Source organism: Triticum urartu, chromosome 5, assembly GCF_003073215.2.
Source record: "Triticum urartu cultivar G1812 chromosome 5, Tu2.1, whole genome shotgun sequence".
Classification (NCBI taxonomy): Eukaryota; Viridiplantae; Streptophyta; class Magnoliopsida; order Poales; family Poaceae; genus Triticum; species Triticum urartu.
In genome coordinates, this window is record NC_053026.1 from 485853939 (window position 1) to 485865233 (window position 11295).

Genomic DNA, 11295 nt, shown 5'->3' on the forward strand with positions numbered 1-11295 from the left:
CTTCATTTGCAACACGAGGATGAACTGGACGAAGATTTCGCTCTTGCTGATCATTGTCATCGTTTGAAGAATTGTCTTCAGGCTGAGCATTGTCTTCAGGTTGATTAGGTACAGAGATGATAACTTCCTCTTCAGGCTATACTCCCGACGGTATGATTTCTCCAGTTCCCATAAGCTTGATGGATTGACTGGGTGGAATTTCATCTAGCACATTTGGCAGGTGCTCTCTTTGCGAACCGTTAGACTCATCGAACCGCATATCCACAGTTTCAACCACTTTATAGTGAAAGAGGTTGAAGACTCTATAGGAGTGCGAATCCTTTCCGTAAACAAGCATAAAACCTTCATATGCCACACGGTGCAAATTTTGAAGTGTGATGTGAATCCTTGATCTAGCACCTAGCACCAAATACTCTGAAGTAACTGACATTTGGCTTCTTACCAGTGAGGAGTTCATAGAATGTTTTCTTCAGAAGCTTGTGAAGATAAACACAGTTGATGGCATGGCATGCAGTATCAATAGCTTCAGACCAGAACTTTCTTGGTGTCTTGTATTCATCGAGCATCGTCCGAGCCATCTCAATGAGTGTTCTGTTCTTGCGTTCCACGATGCCATTCTGCTGCAGTGTGTACGGAGCTGAGAACTCATGAGTGATGCCCAGTGTATCGAGATAAGTGTCGAGGCCGGTGTTCTTGAATTCAGTGCCATTGTCACTTCTGATGTGCTTGATCTTGACGTCATAGTTGTTCATGGCTTAATTGGCGAAGCGTCTGAAGACATCCTGCACTTCAGTCTTGTAGAGGATTATATGCACCCATGTATATCTTGAATAATCATCAACAATGACGAAGCCATAGAGACAAGCAGTAGTAGTAAGGGCAGAGTAGTGAGTAGGGCCGAAGAGGTCCATGTGTAGCAGTTCGAAGGGTTGAGTCGTTGTCATGATTGTCTTCGAGAGATGCTTGGCCCTTGTCATCTTTCCAGCTTCGCAGGCACCGCATAAGTGATCCTTCTTGAACTTGACGCCCTTGATTCCTATGACGTGCTTCTTCTTTGCAAGAGTATGCAAGTTCCTCATGCCAGCATGCCCTAGCCTCCGATGCCAGAGCCAGCATTCTGAAGCTTTTACAAGAAGACATACGGCAAGCTGTGGTCCTGCTGAGAAATATATCATGTACAAATCATCTTTCTGATACCCTTCAAAGACTAGAGACTTGTCAGCTTCCATTAGAACAAGGCAACGGTATTTTCCAAATATCACAATCATGTTCAAATCGCAAAGCATTGAGACAGACATTAAGTTGAAACCAAGGGATTCAACAAGCATTACTTTTTCCATGTGCTGATCCTTTGAGATTGCAACTCTACCTAGACCCAATACCTTGCTTTTACCAGTATCAGCAAATGTGATGTGACTTTTGTCAGATGGACGTAGGGTTGAATCCATGAGAAGACTTCGTTTGCCAGTCATATGATTAGTACATCCACTATCAATAATTCATTTTGAAGCAGCTGGTGTCATACCCTACAGTGCAGTTAGGGGGATAGGATTCACGAAGAGCATTGTGAAGCATAAACATTTGATGAGCAAGAGGATTATTAAAGCTTAGATCGAGGTTAGAACTGATAGGACAAGTAGCAAGCGACTCAGGAACAAAATACATAATAAGACCATTTGGGCATTTGATCTTGCGCCCTGCAACATGTTTTAGGTTCTCAGCAATAGCTTCAGACGCATTTGATTTTCGGCTGGAGACCTTTCCCTGCAAAAGAGAGTTAAGCTTTCTTAGCCACCCACATCTTCAAGGGTGGCTTACATGCAATGAGTCTAAGTGCAACATCTGAGAACTTTGGCTTTGGAGCCCTAGCAAATAGTCTTGCAGGTGGAGAATAGTACTCATAAGAATAAGCAGAGTAGTTCTGGGTCTTATGAACATGGCGGTTTGATGAAACACGCTCATATTCATAGGCCTTTGTGTTAGTGCGACTCAGGTGAGTCCTTTGTCTGTATGAAGCCTTTGGACCATATGAAACCTGTGGTCTGGGGTTTGTCTTCTTCCCTTGTGGTGTCATGACGACATTCACAGGAAGATTCTCTAGACACCTTTTCGGCACCCATACTTTCTTCATAGGTGGCCCATTCCTGTAGTTAGTACCAATATACCTGGCAAACACTTCACCATTCTGATTCTTAAATAGTTTATAGTTTGCATCAAAGGATTCATCAATGACGATGGGATTAGCACAAGTGAAGCCAGATAGGGTGGATGGATCCACTAAAGGTTTCTTTGCAGCAACCCATGTGGTTTTGGGGTACTGCTCAGGTTTCCAGTAAGAGCCATCAACATTCATTTTTCTTTCGAACCCAACACCCTCTTTCCTAGGGTTTCGGTTCAGAATCTGCCTTTTGAGGACATCACATGGTGTCTGATGCCCTTTGAGACTTTCGTACATCCCTGTTTCAAGCAATGTCTTCAACATATCATTTTCATCAGCAATAGTAGTGGCATCCTCAGCAGAGGGGTTAGTTTCCACATCAACAGTTGAATATATTGCAACAGTAGCAACAGTAGAACATTCAGCAACAGAAGTAGCGTTATCACGCTCAAGGCATTTAAGACATGGCGGTTCAAATCCTTCCTGAGCGGGACTGATCTGTTCAGCGCGAAGTGACTCGTTTTCCTTTTGAAGATCTTCATGAGCCGCTCTCAATTTCTCAAGTTCTTGCTTCCTTTGAAGATAATCATAGGAAAACTTTTCATGAGTTGTTGAGAGCGTTTCATGACGACTTTCAAGTTCCTCATACTTAACATGAAGATTTTTTATGTCTTCAATTAAGGACTGAGATCGAGTCATTTCAGCGTCCAACAGGTCATCGCTTTTGTCTAACAGTTTTTGAATATGTTCCATAGCTTTCTGTTGTTCAGTTGCAATTTTAGCAAGTGTTTTGTAGCTGGGTTTGGAATCACAATCAGAGTCATCTTCACTGGATGTTTGATAGTGATTATTGCGTGAGTTTACCTTGGCACCACGTGCCATGAAGCAATAGGTGGGAGCAGAGTTGTCCTTGTCATTAGCATCAGCGTCGGTGGCGAAGTCATTGTCTTCAGTGTTGAAGATGGACTTGGCAACGTAGGCTATGGCCAGACTTGCAACGCCAGAATCGGACTCCTCCTCAGACTCCACCTCCGCCTCCTCAGAAGCAGACTCTTCCTCTGAATCCATTTCCTTGCCAACAAATGCACGAGCCTTGCCAGATGAGCTCTTCTTGTGTGATGAAGACTTTGAGGAAGACTTGGAAGAAGACTTTGAGTATTTCTTCTTCTTCTTGTCGTCAGAATCATATTCCTTGCTCTTCTTCTTCTTGTTGTTCTCATTGTCCCACTGCGGACACTCAGAGATGTAGTGACCAGGTTTCTTGCACTTGTGGCATGTTCTCTTCTTGTAGTCATGAGCAGAAACTTCATCATTCCTTGAGCTGGATCGTGAAGACTTTCTGAAGCCTTTCTTCTTGGTGAATTTTTGGAACTTCTTCACAAGTATAGCAAGCTCATTTTCAATGTCTTCAGGATCATCAGAACTACAGTCAGATTCTTCTTCAGATGAGGAAACAGCTTTTGCCTTCAAGGCACAAGTTCAGCCATAGTTGGGACCGTAGATATCTCTTTTCTCAAAAAGCTGAAACTCATGTGTGTTAAGCCTTTCAAGTATGTCAGACGGATCGAGTCTCTTGAAATCAGGGCGTTCTTGAATCATCAGGGCTAGGGTGTCAAACAAGCTGTCAAGTGATCTCAGGAGTGTCTTGACGATTTCATGCTTGGTGATCTCAGTAGCGCCAAGAGTTTGAAGCTCATTTGTGATGTCAGTGAGGCGATCAAACATGACCTGAACATTCTCATTGTCGTTTCTCTTGAAACGGTTGAAGAGGTTGCGAAGGACACTGATCCTTTGATCTCTCTGGGTTGAGACGCCTTCGTTGACCTTGGAGAGCCAGTCCCAGACTAGCTTAAATGTTTTCAGAGCACTCACACGGCCATACTGCTCTTTGGTCAGATGACCACAGATAATCTTCTTGGCAGTGGAATCCAGTTGAACGAACTTCTTGACATCAGTAGCGGTGACACCTTCACCAGTCTTGGGAACGCCATTCTTGACGACATACAAGAGGTCGACATCAATGGCTTCAAGATGCATGCGCATCTTATTCTTCCATTAGAGATATTCAGTTCCATCAAAGACGGGGTACGCAGCGGAGACTTTGATTATTCCCGCAGTCGACATAGCTAAAACTCCAGATGGTTAAACCGAATCACACAGAACAAGGGAGTACCTTGCTCTGATACCAATTGAAAGTGCTAGTTATCGACTAGAGGGGGGTGAATACGCGATTTTTATGAAAGTCTTTAAAACATGAAAGTTTCGAAGACAATCGATAGAAATGAACCTATTAACATGTAGCGGAAGGTAGACTACACTAGGCAAGCCATAGTCAAGTATTCAATGAAGTGAAAGCACAAAGACTAATAACAACTAGGCAGTGTGGATCAGGATGGAAGACAGTATGAAGCCAACAAGAACAAGCAGTCACACAGTGAAGACAAATAGATAATGCAAACAGGCAATGACTTCACAAGGACCAACTGTAAATAAAGAGATGGGAAGGATAGAACCAATTGCTCGTTGAAGACAATGATTTGTTGGATCAGTTCCAGTTGCTGTGACAACTGTACGTCTGGTTAGGGAGGCTGAGATTTAACTCAGAAGACCGTGTCTTCACCTTATTCCCCTTGAGCTAAGGACACCCAGTCCTCGCCCAATCACTCTGGTAAGTCTTCAAGGTAGACTTCCAAACCTTCACAGACTTCATTCATCGGCGATCCACAATGAATCTTGGATGCTCAAAACGCGACGCCTAACCGGCTGCAGGATTCACAGTCCTCAAGTGTAACAAGTCTTCAGATCACACAGACAGGAAGACTTCAGTGATGCCTAACACTCTTTGGCTCTGAGTGTTCAGGGCTTTGTCCTCGCAAGGATTTCTCTCTCAAAGACTTCGAGGTGGGTTGCTCTCAAACGACAAAAGCCGTGCACTAACTCTGAGCAGTCAACCAATTTATGGTGTAAGGGGTGGGCTATTTATAGCCACTAGGCAACCCGACCTGATTTGTCCGAAATGACCCTGGGTCACTAAGGAACTGACACGTGTTCCAACGGTCAGATTTCAAACACACGCGGTAACTTTACTTGGGCTACAAGTAAAGCTGACTCATTCAGCTCTGGATAAGATTTGCTCTCATTGTCTTCGCTCGAAGACATGAGATTTTGGTTAAGCATCACTTCAGTCACTTTGACTTTATTCATTGGGACCTCACTTAACAGTACGGTGGTTCCTATGACTCAACAAAGAAGAAAAGGAAACAACGAAACAACTAAGTCTTCGCGCTCCATAGTCTTCACGCGATGTATTCTCTTGTCATAGTCTTCAATGTGAATATCTTCACATACCACCTTTGTCTTCAATGTTTTTATACATTTTTAGGGGTCATCTCCGGTAGGAAAACCGAATCAATGAGCGACTACTACCTGTGTTATTCTGCAATTCTCACAAACACATTAGTCCCTCAACTAGGTTTGTCGTCAATACTCCAAAACCAATTAGGGGTGGAACTAGATGCACTTACAGGGAGGTTATCAGCGTTCGAGTCCCAAAAGGCCACCTCTCGTCCCCCGTTGAAGCCAAGCTTGGTGGGCACAACATCATCGGCCGATTAGCCGCTTGCCGGCAACGTGGAGGCAGATAGCTTCACTTCCCGAAGCTCATGGTTGCGGAGGAGGTGGGATTTAATTTTCCGAGACTCATGGTCGGCGGTCATTTTAGTCCAGGTTTACAGTCCGGTCTAGTTGAAAATATGTCTAAATATGAATCTGCTCCAGTTTAGAAGAAAAACATCCCGTTTTGTGTAAAAAAATCATTCGAGTTTGAATGAATCAAATTTGAGCAATTTAATTAAAATTCATTCAAAATGTAACCGGACATATACGATTAATATTGTATGGTCGGCTCCCGCATCCATATCCATTTTACAGGTCAGCATTGGAGAGGACCTAAGCAGTATATAGACCTCTAAACTCCCTTGTCAGCTCCTGCTTCTAGAAAGTCAAGGATGCTTGAGTTGACTGGACTTGCTGGCACTGCAGTGAGCAAAACGCCGCTCCTGTGGTCGAGTAGAAAGCCCAGATTGAAATGGATAGATATACAGCTCTGCAGGAGAAAAGTTTTCATACGCTGCATAAAAAGTTGCGATGATTGAACGGGATTAGGGATGCTAATCTCTGCATAAAAAGTATCCTCTGGTCTTCTCAGTAGTCGTACAAAATAAACCAAATTTTAACAGGTGATGATGTGAACTTTGGAAATCTGCATTATTCTAAATGAGATCGACCGCTATGCCCCGCGTATGCAGCTGAAATATCTCGTGGAAACTCCGATTGATTGATTGATTGATTGATGGGTGACCGGACGGGGAAACTGGTGGTACAGTCTACCGTTTCACTTGGCACCCAAAAGGAAACGGAAAGGGCGGGGCGAGAAAACGGCGAGCCACCCACTCAGTGCAGCCTAATAATAACACTATGAGCAAAGCCGATCGAGCTGAACTGACGGGCGGCTGGATCTGTATCTCTTTCAGCCGCAGGTAGCTCTCCACGGCGTGGTACTACTGCCACCACCACTTTGTGTAGTACTACTAGTGGTACTATCTGGTCGATGTGAACACGCGTCCGGTGTGCAGTGCATGCGCTCGATTCGATCGTGACGAGACGACTGAGCTTGACTTGGTTCATGCATGATACGGGATGATGTAGCGGCCGGGATCATGGTGCAAGCAATTCCACGTCCGGGGCCTGCATCTTATCTGATGATTGGTGGGCTGGCTTTCAGCAAAAGGAGCGGCTCAATTTATCAATTTCTTTCTGCAAAAGGAAGCAGCTTTGCAGTTTGGCCGAGATGCTTCTATCCAGTACTGATCCGCGTAGACGAACTCATGTCCTCCTCTTCTTTTGAGTTTTGGCCATCCAACGTACGAACTCGATCCGCTTTGGGGTGCCGGCGGCGTGAGCACTCCAACCCAATTGCCCGCTTCCTGCAATAGGCAAATTTGATGTTTTGACTCTTTTACGAAAATACAGTGCTTGTACCTGCCTACCGTCCGGCACCTTAATGGTAGGGTTGCACAGGCTGTTAACGGTAGGGTTGCAATGCGTTGACGTGGATAAGTTACCTACTGTCAAGGGTTGGCGTAGGTTAATATATCCTACTGCCATCGATGTTGGCAGTAGAAAAAATGTCAGATCTTGATTTTTTTAAACCAAGATCAGATCTGACTAATTTCGCAGAAGGGTCAAAACACCAAATTTGTTCTTCTGCGATCAGTGACGTGTTGTTGCTTCCAGTGATCAGCGACTGACTTTAGGAGCTCAATGGGTGGCCAGTCTGCTCTTCTCAGGATAGTTGGACACGCACCCTCAAACCCGTCGATTCTTATTAGTGCACACTATAGCCATGCTCAATGCGCGCCGTTAGGCTAAACCCAGGTCAATCAACAAGGCGAAAGCAAGATCGACTAAGCTCAATGCTACTCGTATGTACTCCCTCCGTAAACTAATATAAGAGCATTTAGAATACTAAAATAGTGATCTAAACGCTCTTATATTAGTTTACAGAGGAAGTACCTAACTCGTCCATAGCAAATGTGATAGTCTGGCTTAATAGGGATGATAGACTACTCATATCAATAAGGAATTCCTTCTTTTCCGGGAGCCCATTCGGACAGAACTCCAAAGTTAAGCGTGTTTAGCTTGGAGTAGTGTCAGGATGGGTGACCGACCGGGAAGTTGCTCCCGGTTGCGCACGAGTGAGGATAAAGTGCGCAGAAAAGACTAGTATTGATATGTGGGGCCAGTCTAGATCCCGCCAGGAGTAACGACCACCGGCGGGTGTGTCCGGGGCGTTACATCAAATCCTTTACATGGATTCGGACGTTCACATGTTGGTCACATGATTACAAATTTAATTTATTTCCTGCAAGTTAATTTGCACTTCTTTTATGCGAGTAGTATTAAAAAAGGAAGTGTCTAGGACACATCTAGATGTGCTCTAGTTATTGCACATTTAAATGAGTGAATCAAGCATAAAGATGAAAAGAAAAAAGGAAAAGAAAATATCCACACGAATCTCGACGTAGGATCAATGACATAGGACTTAGATGTGTAATACTTATGGCACATCTAGATGTGCTTTAGCAAAACTGTTAAAAAAGGGATGGCTAGCTCTCATCTAGATGAAAATTAACTAATTAACTTCTACATCATTTTACGTGAAGATTCGTGAAATGCTTTCCTTGTTTTTCCTATTTGATTAATCAAATGGTGTAAAAGTTAGATGGCGGTCCTAATTCTCATCTACATGAAATTAGTAAATCCATTAAAAAGTTCAACTGTTGGGTAGTTGAGATCGAAGGGTGGTTCTATGTAACTAAGGTGTACTAGTATATTTGATAGGAAATCACAATTATCAATAAATTGCTATACAAAAATGAATCCCTTGAAATGATTTCATAGCATATAACCACGTATCAACAAATTAATTCATTATATTAATAAATCAAGTACACATTATATTGCATTGCTATAAAAATGAAACGCACATTATATTATGAAATGGGAAGGCGTGTGTTTGTCGTCACTTTCTTGCTTGTAATCATGGTTAGCTCACATATACTTATACTTTCTTTAGTCTTGCTTGATTGCTTGTGAAATACATACATATAATGTGTATTAACTATGAATTATTTTGTTGGGCTTATCCTAACAAAATTAAGTACACAGTCTATTATGAAATAGAACGGGGATGCGTGTGTTTGTTGTCACTTTCTTGCTTATAATAATAGTTAGTTCACGGATGCTACTAGTTTACTCCTGCTTGACTGCTTGTATGCAGCATCACCTAAAATTCTTCCTTTAGAACATCCATGAAATTTGCCTTTGTTAAGTGTTGCGCTTCTTGAAATTGACACCTTATTTGTCTTTACTTTATAAACAAAAGCATGGTCAAGCCTACAACCTAAGAGTGCAATCTAGATCCATGACTACAGAAAATCAACACAACCCCTCCTGATTTTTTTGGCCCCTTCCATATCGTCCTTGGAGGACATTTGGCAAACAACAACACCGACATGGCTATCTGAAACACTTTGGAAATTTTGAGATGCTCATCATTCTTCGGAAAATATGGGATGCTCGCAATGCCGAAGCCTTCAGGCAACAAAAAACCCCAAGTGTAAGGGATTATCCTTAGAAACATCCTTTGATCTCACAGATTAAAAGCACCAAAACTCAAAACACACACCGTAGTTGTGGCATGACTTTCTTTCCACACGTTGGCGCAACAATGTGGTTATTTGTGCAAAGTCATATTTCATTCAAAAATGGCCTGGCCTTTAATTATGCCGGGCTGAATGAGGGGCAACACATGTGATTCTCGCGAGGCAACTTTTTGATGGAAGTATCCAAGTAACACAATTAAATTAACAAAAGGGTCTCCAAATTTTAGAAGGAAGCCATCGATGTCAAAAACCAAGACGTGTGGGGCTCTTGCTGCACGCGCGTTTCTTTTGGAGAAACCGCTCACACTTGTGATGTTGATAGCCAATTAGCCATGGCGGCCGTCACCCCCAATCCACGCAAACAAAGGAACAACAAGCATGTGCCACTGGCCCACTGGCCTCAAACATTGATGCTCACACACACTGCGGCACCACCACCAAACGAATATGGAAGATTGGCTAGTTGATTAAAATCTTGTGTTGTAGAATCTCTGGATTGGAGCACACATGCCATAATTATGGTGCCTGGAACATTGGCTTGATTGAGGTTCCGAAAACACTACTCAATGCTCGTTGGATAAGAAAAAAATCATTTTGATCGATTACATATGATTTTTTAATATTTAATTCCATTACAGGTGAAATGCTTAGGTGTTTTTTTTTCAATATACAATACTCATCTTTTTAGGAAATTAAGAAACAACATCTTGTTGTTCCCGCAAAAACTAAGTTATTTTTATTCATGGACAAACATTAGCATTTCACAAATTAAACCATCACTCGTGTGGCAAAAAATATGAATAGGTAGACAGCTCTGCTAGAGAAAAGTTTCCGTACGTTGTAACGCCGCTTGTAGTTAGGTCATTTCTAACCGAATCATCAATAAATAGAGTAGGATACGGTGGAGTAAATCCTTAGTGAAATATATTTAGCCCATTAAGATTTGATCTGTCCTAACTGATCTTTTATATTTAATGGAGTAAATGTTTGTTTTCCCCAAACTTTGCATTTCTAGTACACATTGCAGTTACATATTAGCACACATATAAAAATTAAACATAATTTTGAATGTTCGAGCATATTACGTACATAGTTTACATACCCAATTCATAGTTTACAAACCAAAATATTCAAATTTAAGCACATTGAATGGTGCAAATATACCAAATAGCATGTGATAGAACAATTAGGACTCGCTATGACGTTACCAGTGATGCTCAATAAGATCTTCTTGGAGCTGAGCATGAGCTTCGGTTCTCAATCTTGCGATGCTCTTCAAGTAATAGCCGTCAATTGCATCGGCCAAACACCCAGTTAGGAAATGGATTCCTATTTGAAGAGTGCCTAACTGCATGGATAAGCTCACATTAATCCGTTAATTTTGGATCTAATTCGGGATTTTTTTTGGGAAGCTTTAGGAAGAAATTGGAATTGAATAATAAACATTCATACAGAGGAAAAGGTTCTCTGATACGTCCATTTTGCATCGTGCTTTTATATTGATATTTATTGCATTATGGGCTGTTATTACACCTTATATCACAATACTTATGCCTACTCTCTCTTAGTTTATAAGGTTTACATGAAGACGGAGAATGCCGGCAGCTGGAATCCTGGGCTGGAAGAGGAGCAAATATTAGAGACCTATTCTGCACATCTCCAGAAGTCCTGAAATTTTACGGGAGCACGTTCAGAATATATAAAAAATATTGGGTGAAAGAAGTACCAGAGGGGGGCCACCCACCATCCACGAGGGTGGGGGCGCGCCCTACCCCCTGGGCGCGCCCCCCTGCCTCGTCGGCCCCCCGCCAGCCTCTGATGCCCATCTTTGCCTATATGGAGTCTTTTGTCCTGGAAAAAATCATAAGCAAGCTTACGAGACGAAACTCTGCCGCCACGAGGCAGAATCTT